This window comes from Vombatus ursinus, unplaced genomic scaffold, assembly GCF_900497805.2.
Source record: "Vombatus ursinus unplaced genomic scaffold, bare-nosed wombat genome assembly UNPS02014158.1, whole genome shotgun sequence".
NCBI classification, from domain to species: domain Eukaryota; kingdom Metazoa; phylum Chordata; class Mammalia; order Diprotodontia; family Vombatidae; genus Vombatus; species Vombatus ursinus.
In genome coordinates this window covers 5,839,776-5,854,565 of record NW_020953936.1, presented here as the reverse complement: position 1 = coordinate 5,854,565, position 14,790 = coordinate 5,839,776, and the positions used below count along the sequence as shown (strand labels likewise).

The following is a 14,790-nucleotide window of genomic DNA, read 5'->3' as shown; positions in this document are numbered from 1 at the left end:
AGGTAAACAGGAAAGAGAAATCAAAAGAGATTTATTAAGGTTGAACTGTTTACATTCCTGCAGGGAAAGATGGTATTTGTAACTCATGAGACCTTTGTCAGTATTAGGGTAGTTGGAGGGTAAAAATTATATGTATGTATAGATAGATAGATAGAGGGCACAGGGTGAGTTGAAGATGAAGGGGTGATATCTGGAGAATAAAATTAAGGGGTGAAAGAGGATTATACTGGGAGAAGGAGAAAGGGAGAAGTAGAATGAGGTAAAATATCTCACATGAAACAGACAAGAAAAGGCTTTTACAGTGGAGGGGAAATGGGGGAAGGTGAGAGGGAATGAGTGAATCTTATTCTCATAGGATTTGACTTAAAGAGGGAATAACATACACAATGGGGTATGGAAATCTATCTTACTCTACAGTAAAGTAAGGGGGGAAGGGGACAAGAGAGCAGGGGGTTGATAGAGGGGAGGGGAGGGCAGATTGAGGGAGGGGATAATCAAAAGCAAACACTTCTGAGGAGGGACAGGGTCAAAAGAGAGAATAGAATAAATAGGGGTTAGGATAGGATGAAGGGAAATATACTTAGTTTTTCACAACAAGACTACTATGGAAGTGTTTTGCATGACTACACATCTATAACCTGTATCAAGATGCTTGCCTTTTCAATGAGGGTGGGTGGGGAGGGAGGAAAGGAAAAAATTTGTAACCCAAAGTTTTAAAAACACATGTTAAAAATTTAAAAAAAATTTAAAATAAAGATAAAAAAAGAAAAGAAAATCATCAACTTAGAGATGGTAATTAAATCCATGGGAGCAGATGAGATCACCAAGTGAAATAGCATAGAGAGAAAAGAGAAGAGGGATACCCATGGTTAGAGGGCATGATCTAGAGGAGGATCCAGCAAAGGAGACAGAGAAGGAGTGGTCAGATAGATAGGAGGGAAACAAGGAGAGAGTAATATCCTAAAAACCTAGAGAGAAGAGAGTCACGAGGAGGAGAGAGTGAGCAACAGAGTCAAACTCTGCAGAGAGGTCAAGGGGAAAATGAGGACTGAGAAAAGGTCTTTGGATTTGATAACTAAGGGATCATTATTAACTTTGAAGAGAGCCATTTTGGTGGGCATGATAAAGTCAGAAGCTAGATTGTAGGGGGTTAAGAGGAGAGAGAGAAAATAGAAAGTGGAGGAACCTATTGGTGATGGCCTTTTTGAAGAGTTTAGCTATAAAGGGAAGAAGAGATATAGGACAATAGCAGGGATGGAAGGATCAAGTGAAGTTTTTTTTTTAGATAAGGGAGAAATGGGCATATTTATAGGCAGTAAGAAATGAATCAGTAGAGAGGGAGAGACTGAAATGAAAGAGTGGGATGACAGAGGGGGCAATCTGTTGGAGGAGATAGGATGGAATGAGATCCCTTGAATAAGTAGAGGGGTTAGCCTTGGTAAGGCAAAAAGGCCACTTTATCATGTAGAAGGGCTGGGTGGAGTTAGGATGAGTGTGTGTGTGTGTGTGTGTGTGTGTGTGTGTGTGTGTGTGTGTGTGTCTGTGGTGACATTATCAGATCTATGTTTTAGGAAAATCATTTTAGTGACTGAATGGATGATGGACTGGAGTAAGAGGGGAATTGGGGTAGGAGGGTTTAGTGGGATGGGAATGAGGAACAGGTGGTTGAGGAATAGTATTTGGACGATGTCCTACAGGTGTTCAGAGTGCCTGACATGTGAGGGGTACGATCAGCTGTGAGAATGTTCATCATTGAATGGAGGGCACTCCTCTTCTACCCTTAAAAGTACAATCACAGCAGGGGATGGAAGGCCTGAAGTGGAAGGGAGGACTGCTCTTCTTTGCCCCGGAGGTTCTCTGCATCCCAGTTGGGAGATTGGGCTGGCAGCGAGAGGTGAAGGGTGTTGTGTGCTGGTATGGATGAGAGTGGCTGCTTTGGGGATGATGGAAGGATAGCTAGTGTGACCCCTGGCAGGAAATGGAAGGCTCAGGGTGTGAGCACACCTTTGATCCGAGGCCTTCTCACTTGAGAATGCTGGCTATGGCCACTTAATCCTCTAATTCTGGTGGATACTGGCCTTGTGGAGGTGAGCACAAGTCTTGATCGAGGACCAACATAGACATGTATGAATACCCCCGCTAACCCCAATGATGACACAAGGAGAGAATTATCCAGAAATGGACACTTCTGGGGCCACAGCATCATCTCTCCTCTCATCTTTGGGAGGTGTCTCTGCCCGTACTTAGGAAGGTTATTTTCACCAAGATCTTGTTTTTTTTTAATATCAGCATGTATAAGCTGACTTAGACATTGATATACCAGTTCACAGCCTACTACCCTGGGTCCTCTAAAGACATTAGAGGGAGTGCTGGTGCCTGGATTTCCACTCGGTTTGGTTATTCCCCAATGCCCTGAAGGACTCTTCTCTGTGCATCCTGAGCAACGTGCTGTCTGCTCTTTGCCATCTCTATTCCTGGCAGCCTCCCATTCTGCCTATTATACTGACACTTTACATGTTTAAAGCACTATTCTATAATGGAATCAATCAGTCTTAAAAGAAGAATGATGACAACAAATATTAGTTTGGAGGGGGGGGAATGGAAAGGTTTAATTTAAGAAGTTAAAACAAAGCCAAAGCTTTTTTGTTTTTTTTTTAGCCTAGAAAGGATTTCGAAATATTTGAAAACCATGAAAAATATATGTATGCCAAGGATAAAAAGTGTCAGACACTGTAGGGGGAAAGCATTTATATAGATTAAGCAACAGAATCAAAGATGATATTTTTAGAGGAAATGGAAGGAGGGAAGGAAAAAGGGAAGGAGAAAGGAAAAGAGGAGGGGAGGGAGAGAAAGAGGAAGAGAAAAAAAGGAGGGAAGGAGGAAATAAAAAAGGGAGGAAAGGAGATAGGAAGAGAGAGGGGAAGGGAAAGAAGGAACTATATGCCACCCAAGTGAGGAGAACAGAGAAGCGTGCAAGCAATGGCAGGCTAGATGTTGGCAACAACAGCAGCACTGGTTGACAATCATGCAACAATAAGGTTACTTAGTATTTGTTGAAAACCATTGCAGCTGAGTGCCCCAACTACCTAGTCTATCTCTCTGGAGACAGATAACTATTCATACAAGTTAGCCAAAATGTCCCACCTATTGTGAGCATATCTTGTTGAAGTTTTCTCTGAGGATTGAAACTCGGAACGTCAGGCTGTGAGTGACCATTTTCAGGATTTGGTTCACTTGGGAACATCTAATTAGCAGTAGCTTGGTGAAGTCTCTCCCCCAACCGTAACCGGGGGCAGGAGCTTCGGGTGCAAAGGAGGGTTAAAGTATTTAGGTGTGTGTGTGTGTGTGTGTGTGTGTGTGTGTGTGTGTGTGCGCGCACAATGTTTTTGTGCACTTCTTTTGGTCTGTGTGTAGTTAAGGGGACTTAGGGTTACAGAGACTCTGGTAGGATCAGAGACTAGTTAACTCAGTTACCCCTATTTGACCTAGAGTACTTTAGACTGTAAGCTCTTGGAGGGCAGGTACTATATTTTATTATCCATGTAAAATACTAACCTTACATTAAAGCTTCCTTGCCTTTTTGTTTCTTAACTAGCTTTCTCTCTTTTTCTCTTTTTCTTTTTTTTCCTCATTCTTAACTAGCTTTTCTTTTTCCTTCCTTTTGTAAAATTTCAGTGCCTAGCACAGTACATTACACATAGTAGCACTTAGTGTTTGTTGAGTGAATAAATAAATTGAAAACTCTGAGGACCCACCATTATCTATCAGTATAGGAAACAGGGTTAGACTTAGAAAGCTGGATCATTGGATCATATACCCAGAAGGGACCACAGAGGCCATCTTGACCAAACTCCTTATTTTACAGATTAGGAAACTGAAGCCCAGAGGGGTTAAGTGACTTGCTTAGGGTCAAACAGCTAGGAAGTAGACAGATTATCTAACTCCAGATCTTCTGACTCCAAATCTTGCTTTCTTTCTGCTATACCAACTATCATAGGTATAAATTAGAAATTCTTTGGGCTGTAAAAGACCGTGTTTTATTTTGTCTTACTTAGTCATTTTCAGGCATGTCCAAGTCTTTGTGACTACATTTGGGGTTTTCTTGGCAAAGATACTGGAGTGGTTTGTCATTTCCTTCTCCGGTTCATTTTACAGATGAGGAACTGAGGCAAATAGGGTTAAGTGACTTGCCCAGAGTCACACAGCTAGTAAATGTCTGAGGCTAGATTTGAACTCAGAAAGATGAGTTATCCTGACTCCAGGCCTGGCACTGTGCCACTTAGCTGCCCCTTCCGAAAGACCAAGCAGCATCTCATAAAAACTCTACTACCTCTTTTTTTTTTTTAAACAAAAAATCGATTACTGAAAGGGGCAGGTATAATAAAACATTTTGTACAGGAAACATTGATAAAATGCAAGTGTAAAGAAACAGAGTTTCTCCCCTTCCTATTTTTCTTCAGTGAGGGAGGGAGGAAAATTTCAAAAGGAAGTCTTGGCCTCTACTCTAGGACCTTCATTATGGTATTTGCTTTTCCCACATTACTCAGTGTTCACTTCCTCTCAGGAATATTTTTGTTTACACTGTCATAGTCCTTATGTATGTTGGTCTCTTGGTTCTGCCTATTCTGTTCTGTGTCCTCTTACACAAATATTTGTGTTTATCTGAATTCCTCACATTTGCAATTTCTTACTTATATATTCCATTGTATTCACATGCTTCAGCTTTTTTAGCTGTTATCAAAATAATGGGTATCTATATTTTTCCAGTTCTTTGCTAGTATAAACTAATATTTGCTAATATATAGGGTCTGGTCATCTCTTTCCTTAGTGTTCCTAGAGAAAGACTGACAACATAGGACTCTGACCCAAAACCTTTCAGGGTCCTAAGATTAGCCCTTTTGTGGATGGGGGAGGAAGTGGGATTCACTCCCAGTACTAGCTTTTGTAGCTTATGGTATGATTCCCATTTACACAAAACCAGTCACCATGATATCACATGTTCTTAAATATAAAATACTTATAAAGTTACAGTTACTCTATACAAAATAAATGCAATAATAATTGATACATCACAGCCCATTACATTAAATCTGGCTCACACTCTCTTAGCAAAAAACAGTGTCCCTGGGGGATAATGGTAATACAGGTATAAGTACTTGACAGGGAGGCATGTGAGTGAAAATGTAACTACCAACTCTGGACTTGCGGTATTGATGTCCTTGGTCCCTTCATGCTGCCCCACATGAAACCGATGTTCTTCTCCCCTAGGTTCTCATGGTTTTCCTGATGGAAAAATCAACTCTTCTTCTGTTCTTGAACTAGTCAAAGTGGCAACTCTTTAATTCATAGGATAAAAACCAATGTCAACCTGGGTGAACAAGAATTAGGCTAGATTTTCCCTAAAAGTCCATTGAACTGAACTTGATTGGCCTGTCATGGGGCAAGATTCAAGTTATACTTCCCTTGATACAGTTTCTTGGTTGCTTCTGGCTGTATTGATATGGCTTTCTAGTTACCTATGTGTATAAAAAAAAAATCCCACCCATATGGATCTATGCCTTTCTCACGTGGTGGATATTCTGAAGTCACATAAATCATGATTATCTTGACCTGGTAACCAGATATATTTCCATATGAAGATAGGGAACGCAGGAAAACACCTATAGCAGCTAAGTACTAATGTATCCTTATAGAATATCTTGGCCTATTTTAGGGATAAGTAAACTTCGTTTTGTTAATTGTTCAGTGACCTATCTCATTTCAACCTAACACTGAAGCAGAATGAATATGGTACCTGTGTCAGGTCTAATCAAAACAACTCATAATCACCCTTAAAAGGGTGATAAGGAAGTATTATACTATTATAGTGAAGAAAAAAAAACAGCTCCCTTAAGCTATTGAACTATAGAGCTCCTCAGTTTGACTCTTTAGTCAAGGTAGATGCATAGTGATGTTATTTTGGTCCTCTTCAAACATGAAGGATGATAACCAATGGTCAATTTATTCAAAATTATCCATTTTACACCTAACTTTCCCTTCTGTCTCATAAGAATTAGAATTTGCAAGGATGTCCATCAATTGGGGAATGGCTAAACAAGTTGTGGTATAAGATTGTGATGGAATACTACTGTGCTATAAGAAATGATGAGCTCAATGATTTTAGAAAAACATGGAAAGACTTGCATGAAATAATGAGAGAAATGAGCAGAACCAAGAGAAGATTGTATACAGTAATAGCAACATTTTTTTAAGAATGACTTTGAGTGAATAAATTATTTTGACTATCATAAATATCCAAATTAACTATAGAGGACATACAAAGAAAGATGCTATCTGCATCCAAAGAAAGAACTGATAAATAGAAGTATGTATAGAATAATCTTATGTATATATGTATACATATATATGTTTATTTATGTCCAATGGTAGCCATCTCTAGTGGAGTGGGGGAGGGGGGAAAGAAGGAAAAAAAAGAAATTTACATGATAATTTTGTTGTATTTTTGAAAGGAATAGCAAGTTGTACATAGTAGATTTTCAGTTTCATGTATAATCATTTTTTATTATACTGTTATGGAAATGCTTGTTTTATTCTGTAAATTAAAAATAAAATTAAAAAAACAATAAAAGGAAAAAAGAAAAGAAAACAACCACCAGTGGTTAAGGCAGACAAGCCAAACCAGCTTACACTCAAAAGAAATTGTTAGAGCAAAGCAGAACTCACAGTAAAATTTCTCAGGTTGGCTATCTGGGAAACACACACAAAAAAGCTCTATCAGCTCTTCAATCAACAGAATTCTGTGTCATCCAATTATGCTCAGAGTAAAGCTGTTGTGAAACCTGTTTACCCCTCTCTAACCAGAGAAGACAGCAGAGAGCAACCTGGAACCTCAGAGCTTTCACTACTCTCAAAATGTAGATGGTATTGAAGGGTAATATCTCATCTGTGACAGAGTTCAGCTATCTTCCAATCAACAAGCCTCTAGAATTTTCTTCAGCCTTTCAGAGATGGAAAAAATGTAAATGTAATGATGACATATTATAAGGGCTCCTGATGGAAGAAAATAGAATAAAGTATCTCAATTGTGGAGGAGAGGTGATTTTTTTAAAAAAATTCAACACAATTCTTTAGCCAATATGCCAAGTAATGCTTCTCTTCCAATCAGCAGGCTTCCAGTAAATCAACTGGAGCCTTCTAGTCAGCTAACTGTTCCTGCTGGCCTCTTCTTGACTTCTGTTGCTTTCTTAACTCCTGTTCTGTGGGTTAATCGATGCCTGCTTGCTAGGCTCTTTAGCACTTCTGATGGCTCAAATTAGAGCCTCTGGATAGTCTTTTTTCTTTATGAGATAAAACTCACTAAGTGCAACTTTCAGCTTCAAAGCAGTAGCATACAAATGAGCTGAGAAGCCACAAAGTCCAGCATCCTCAGTTATTTCTTTGCCTTCAAATGGGTCCTTAGTCCATCCATCCATCCAAGGGGCAGTACTATATGTGGTCTTCCTAACAGCCTGTGTCTCTTCTCATATTTTAATGGGAAAACTGTATTTCTTTACACATTAATTTTTAACAGTGTTTCATGGACAAAATGTTTTTGTTTCCTGTCCCTTTCAGTAATCAAACTGTTCATATTTGAAAGGGGAGTTGATTTCATCCTTTTCTTTATACAAAGTTCATTTTCTCCCTCTTTCAGCAATCAAAGTGCTCATATATGAAAATGGTAACAACCTATATCAACACAAAGATTCCTGCTATGAATATTTTGGTATATATCAGGCCTTTGTTTGACTTTCTTGGAATTTAGGCCAGCAGTGGATTTCTGGTTCAAAAGATACAGACACTAGTCACTTTTTTTCTTTTTACATTCCAAATTGGAATCCAGAAAAGTTGGGCTATTTCACAGTTCCACCAACAGTGGAATATGACAATCTTCCTATATTCCCCTCCAGAATGAATTGTTTCTCTCTTTTTTTCATCTTTGCCAATTTACATGGAGTGAAATGAAACTCGTGTTTTAGTTTGCATTTTTTCTTACTGTTAGTGATTTGGAGCATATTTTCATAGGATCATTTATCTTCATATCCTTTGACCATTTATCTATTGGGACTTTGCCTTCTTTGTCGAGGATGATATTTGAGAATATCCTCCCTCATCATTTCCTCTGAAACAGACAGGTTGGAAGTACAGGATAAAAAATAGTTATGGCTCACAAAGTTTTAAGAAAAAGTGATAAAAATTAATGTGGACGCATTACTGAGACTACATGGTGCCTACCTACTCAGACACTTTGAAGGAAGCAATAATGCAACATGGGAAGTGATGAATAAAATGAGCAGCCTGCAATCTCTGTGTCAAATATTGAAAGGATGTAAATGTGATGACGATGTATAAGGAAGGCTCTTGATGGAAGAAAATAGAATAAAATTTCTCAATTGTGGAGGACAGGTGATTTTTTTTTATTCGACAGATAAAAGGAATAGTTAGAAATAAGACAGATTTGTTTGAAACATTTCTACGTGAAAATAAAAATGTCAGCATGACAAATAATATAATTTTAAAAAGAAAAAAATTGGGAAAATGTTTATAATAACTATGACAGACAAAAACTTTGATATCTAAGGAACTGTGAAAAAACAGTCATAATTAACTGTCTGTCATGGATAAATGTTCAAAGGATATGAGCTGGCAATTTAAAAAGACATAAATTATTGATAATCACTGGAAGAAATACTCAGACTCATTGATGATCAAATGCACAATAAAAAGCTATGAGGCATTACCTCATACACATCAAATTGGTAAAAATAATTAAATGCAAAGAAATTAAATCATAATTGGGTTGTAGAAAACAGTTACAACCATTTATTACTGGTAGAACTACAAACTTGTAGAATCTTTTTTGGGGGAAATAATATGGTAAGAAATAGTAAAAAAAATACCAAAACCCCTCATACCCTTTGGACCAATAATTGCCTTGTAAGGGACATACTCTGAAAGTGTTAACAAAAAGTCAAAAAAGAGCAACATTATGTATAACTACAAAAAAAAAACCGGAACTAAATAATAATAGCTAACATTTATATAGTGCTTCCTATATGCTAGGTATTGTGCTAAGTGCTTTACAATTATCTCATTTGATCCTCACAACAAACACGGGAGATAGGTGCTATTATCATTATTCCCATTTTACAGATGAGGAAACTGAGGCAGAAAGTTTAAATTACTTTCTCAGGGTCATATAACTAGTAAATATTTGAGGCTGAATTTGAATTCAGGTTTCCTGACCTCAGGCCTGGCACCCTATTCACTGTGCTACCTAGCTTCCCAAATGTTCAACATTAAGAAAATATTAAATAAATTATGGGGCTTTTTTAAAATAAATAACCTAAGATTGTGTTTAGGGAACTTCAATTGTGGAAACTCCCTCCACCAATGCATACCTGCAACTATTCGGCAACTTCTGGTCTTAGAGAGTTGGGGGGAGAGAGGAGGTCATTTAGAGGTTAAGTGACTTGCTCAGGACCACAAATTCAGTAGGTGTCAAAAGTCACTCCTGAATTCAAGTCTTCTTGACTCCAAGGCCAACTCTGTACCATGGTTTGCTGGGGTGAGCATAAATTAAAAATTTTATGCTACCTAATCTCAACAAAATAACAAAATAAAATGGAAGCATAACTCAAATACAGAGCAAGTAATACATGCATCAAAAATATGTGCAATTACATCCACGGTACATTTTACGTGGGTAATCTCTAGTATTGTCACCTGGCTATATGTTTAACACTTTCTGGCTCACCTATATCATCATAAATTTGTCTGGTCACTGGTTGAATGGGTCTAAATAATTTTTGATTTGTTGGCCTCTCTGTGTCTGCACTTGAACTGGTTGATGGCATTGGTTAATCATCATCATCATCGTGATCATCATTGCTATAGGCCTGCTTCCCTAAACCTGAACTTGCAGAGGAGTCAAGCTGGCTGTCAATGTTTGCAATCTCTTTGAGCTGCCTCCATACCATAAAGTCTTGATAGCTGAAGTTCTGGGCAAGGAAGGAATTGTTTCTGGGTGTAGCCTCTTACTGCGTCTGAAATGAGGTTCCTCTTTGTTTGAGGCGAGTTGGTCAGATGAGGTCTGACAAGCAAAGTCTCTTTCAATGGAAACATCACTTTAAGAGTTCAAATCTGGTTTAGTCTTTATACAACTGGGAATAATTTCTTTTGGTCACTTTACTAAGGTTAAGTGTCCATCAATTCTCTTTTAGAAAATCCATCTAACTCTTCTTCAGGAAATAAATGTTTGAAGTAAATTGTCCATACAGAGCCATCTTCTTTAATTCTTTGAAGCTATTATGTAAAAAGGCAAGTTGCCTTTTGTCTTAACAACTTTGTATGGGTTAGCTTTCAATTAGCCGGCTAACTCGTACATCCACTCAACACCAAGGTTTCTTAACATAACTCTGTCTCCTTGTTGGGGTTCTTGACAATGCATTTAGGCACCATACCATTGTTTGTTTCTGTCACAGCTTTTCAAACAAAACTTATAGCGAGTTGGTAGATGCCAACACCAATGGTAAAAATGGAGGCATCAAAAATGTTACCTCAAAGGTCAAAGATTAACATATTTCTCTCAGCACCAACCTTTTTGTCCAAGCCATAGGCAGCAGCAGTTGGCTCATTGATGATTTGGGGTACATTGAGACCTGCAATGGTTCCAGCATCTGAGGTGGCCTGACATTGGGAATTGTTGAAGTAGTCTGGTAACTGTGATGAGAGCATTTGTGACAAGTTTTCCCAAGGTGAAATTGGCTTTGACAATTTCTTTCATCTTGGTTAAGACTATAGGGGATACTTTTGGATAGAAACTTTTGGTTTCCCCTTTATATGCCACTTAGACCTTAGGCCTGCCTTGGTCATTCACCACTGTAAAAGGCCAATGCTGGCTGTACAACTGCATTATCATATCTGTTCCCAATCAGACATTTGGCCTCAAAGACTGTGTTAGTGCGGTTCATTGAAACGTGATTCTTTGCAACATCACTGACTAAATGTTCTGTGGTGGTGAAGGCAACATAGTTTGTGGTGGCTCTGTTTCCTTGGTTATTAGCAATGATCTCCACTTTCTCATGTTGGAAGACTACCACATAGGAATAAGTGGTGCCAAGATCAGTGCCAATTGTGTGTCTCTTTGACATGGTTGCTGGGGCATTGGGGGTCTTAGCTGACCACTGTAGAGTAAGAAAGGCTGCTGCTGTGCTGAATTCAACATAGGGCTTTCAAACCTAACTTCTCTAAGAGTCTGTACAATTTTATTTCCCTCTTTTTTGTCTCCCTTACAGATTTAGCCATCTCTGAGAATGAAACATGAGTTTTCAGCAATTATTATATTACGATCTATGTATTTTAAAAATTAGGTTAACATTTTCTTTATGAATTTAGATGCTATACCTTTTGGTGAGTATATACTAAATATTGATAGTTTTATTATCTACAGTACCTTTAAGAATAATGCAATTTCTCTGTTTCTCTTATTATGTTTATTTTTGCTTTGTATGATTACATTACTATAATTTTTGCTTTCTGGAATCACCTTATGAATAGTAAATTTTGTTCCTGACTCTCATTTTCATTCTGAATTACTTTTATGTTTTAGATGTGTTTCTTGTATACAGCAAGTTATTGGGTTTTGTTTTATTGTCTGTTTTACCATTATCTTTTGTCTTATTGGATTATCTAATCCATTTACATTAAAGGGTATTATTTTCAAGGTTCTGCTTTCATTGATTTCTTTTGAATTGATTTCATTCCATTTCTGTTTTGTTAGCAGTTTTTTTTCTGTTTGCTTAGGTTACTTTGATGTTTACCTGACCTATCCCAATTTCCTTTAGTTATTTTCACTTTCCTTTCTTTTTTATTTATACATGTATTTGTTCATCCATCCGTTCATTTCTCTCTATGTCTGCCTCCTTCTTGCCTTTCCTTTATCTGCAGAGAAGATGTGTATGGTTTAGAATCTTCCTTCTCCCTCAACTTCTTAGATTAAATAGCATTTTGGGGAGGTGCACTTTGCAAAGAAGTTTTTTATTTTACTTTTTGTTACTCATTTCTGTCCACTTCTAGTATGTTCCAAATTATAGCTTCAATATTTGGACTATATCCTTACTTGTTACTTTTTTTCTTCATGTGGCCCTCACGGATGCAGACTTTCTGTGCTATCAAATCTGAGTTCTCTCCTTAATCCCATTTTTACATTATTGAATTGTAGATCTCACTCCATCCTCATTGCTCATAGGGTATTCGTTCATTCACCATTTCATTTAATTTTTTGTTTTGATGGCTTCTTTTTGTTGTTCTACTTCATTTTTAGAAATATCAGTGTATGAAGGCATCAATTTTATGTGGTAAGAGTAATTCTGTGTCTCAGCTTATGAAGCCTCATTCTGACTCATGCCCTTATTGTGATCATTCATCATTCCTAAGGCTAGATTATCCTGTTTCTTTCTTTGTACCCAGCCTTCTAACCTTAGTGCTGCTTATTCCTAGAAACCCATACAGCCAATCTTTTGGGGGTGCAATGAAATCCTGGAAGGTACAACTCTTTCTTGTAGAAGGTGGTCTCTTAATGAGTAGCAACCTCCCAGACAAAATCCATTATATGGTCCCAATCTCTTACCATAGACATAACTTTGCTGTTTTATGCTGCCCTCCACATGCCCACCCCCACCCCCAGCCCACATCTTGGGAACACTCTTTTTTTTAAGTGTTAGGATACAAAGATTTTTATTTTTTTTTTGCATTTTATTTTTTTAATTAATTTATTTTGATTTATCAACAATCACTTCCATATGCTTTTGAGTTTAAAATTTTTCTCCCCCTTCCTCCCCACTACCCTCCCCAAGATGGCACACAATCTGATATAGGCTATATATATATATATATATATACATTCTTATTAAACATATTTTCAGATTGGTGATGTCATAAGTAAAAATTAAAACCAATAGGAGAAACCACCAGAAAGAGGAAACAAAACTCAACAGAAGAGAAAAAAAAATAGCAAATAGTATGCTTCAATCTGCATTCAAATTCCATAGTTCTTTCTTTGGATGTGGATAGCATTTTCCATCACAAGGCCTTTGGAAATGTCTTAGATCCTTGTATTGCTGAGAAGGGTTAAGTTTATCAATATTAGTCATTGTACATCGTGGCTGTTATTGTGTACAACGTTCTCTTAGTTCTGCTCACTTCACTCAGCATCAGTCCATATAAGTCTTTCCAGGTTTTTCTGAAGTCAGCCTGTTCATGATTTCTAATAGCACAATAGTATTCCATTACATTCATATACCACAACTTGCTCAGCTATCCCCCAATTGATGGGCATCCTCTCAATTTCCAATTCTTTGCCACCACAAAAAGAGCTGCTATGAATATTTTTGTACATGTGGGTCCTTTTCCCATTTGTATGATCTCTTTGGGGTATAGCCCTAGAAGTGCTATTGCTAGGTCAAAGGGTATGCACATTTTTATAGCCTTTTGGGCACAGGGGAACACTCTTTAATGGAACTTTTTTATTCCAATATATGCTTGCCAAATTGCTTCCTTCCTCCCATCCCAAGTCCCTTACCTCCATTGCTTTACCCTATTGTCTCCCAACTATTGTTGAGACTAAAGAAATTACAAAGCCTTCCTTGCTCATCTCTAGGCCCAGCATGAGTATATCACCAGACTTCTTCTGTTTCATGTATCCTCTCTCCCTATTCCAAAGATTTTCCCATTGTGTTATCTCTCCCACAAAAATATAATTTCCTTTGGGACGAATACAGGATTTTGTCCATGGAATATTAATTCAGCCCTTCTTTCCCTTCCAATGTCTTAAGAGCTGATTAAATCTTTAGTTCCTCAGATTTAATGATCTTTTTATCTTATCTCTTTATCCCTCAGTCCAATACCCCCCTCCAAATAGCTTACAAACATGAGAAAAATTATTTTATTGCTAAGTCATTTCTTGATAATTGTACTTATCAACATTTCTTGTATAAGTACAAACCAAATGTTCTATTTGCTTTTGATTTTTTTTAAGGAATGTTTCTCTTGTGGAGGATTCTCTTTTCATTGATAATTAGGCTTAACTTTGTAGGATATGATATTTTTGGTAGCAAACTTAACTTTCCCTTTTGGGACCTCCTACTTCATCCTTTTGTTTTCTTCTTCTGATTGTGTGTGTATTTATGTGGCTGTAAAATAATCATTTTAATCTGGAATCCAAGAACTTGTTTGTTTTTTAAAAAATAATATTTCACTAATGGTATTTCAATATTATTGGTTTCCTTTATAATTCTATGTATTTTATTTATCTATTTAAAAGCATTATTTTGAGCAGGGTCCAAAAATTTCACTAGACTGACAAATGGGTCCTCTACACAAAAAAGGGGTTAAGAACCCCTGCTGTGGAATAAAATAATTCTGAATTATTTGAATTGAAGCTTCTTAATTGTTGAAGAGTTTTCTCCTGAGTGCTTGACAGATTTGTTTTGATTTTGAAAATATGAAATGTAACCACCATCTCTCTTGGAGTGTCAAGCAAGTCTTGTGTTGTTTGTATTAAAAAATCTAGGCATTTTCATTGAATCATTTCCTGCAGTATGGTATTTAAGGTTTGTCTGTTTTTTTAATTATCATGTGCTTTTGGGAGACCTGTGATCCTTATGTTATCTTTGCCCATTCTGCTTCCAAAGTTAGTCACTTTAGGTTGTATAGAATTCAAAAACGTCTTTGGCCAATTTTTTTTCCCATTTT

General features: G+C 37.2%; 1 pseudogene; it reads right to left on the bottom strand.

The window, feature by feature from the left end:
• Positions 1-10,524: 10,524 nt before the first annotated feature.
• Positions 10,525-11,189, bottom strand: LOC114040865 (annotated as a pseudogene).
• Between the last annotated feature and the right edge of the window lie 3,601 nt (positions 11,190-14,790).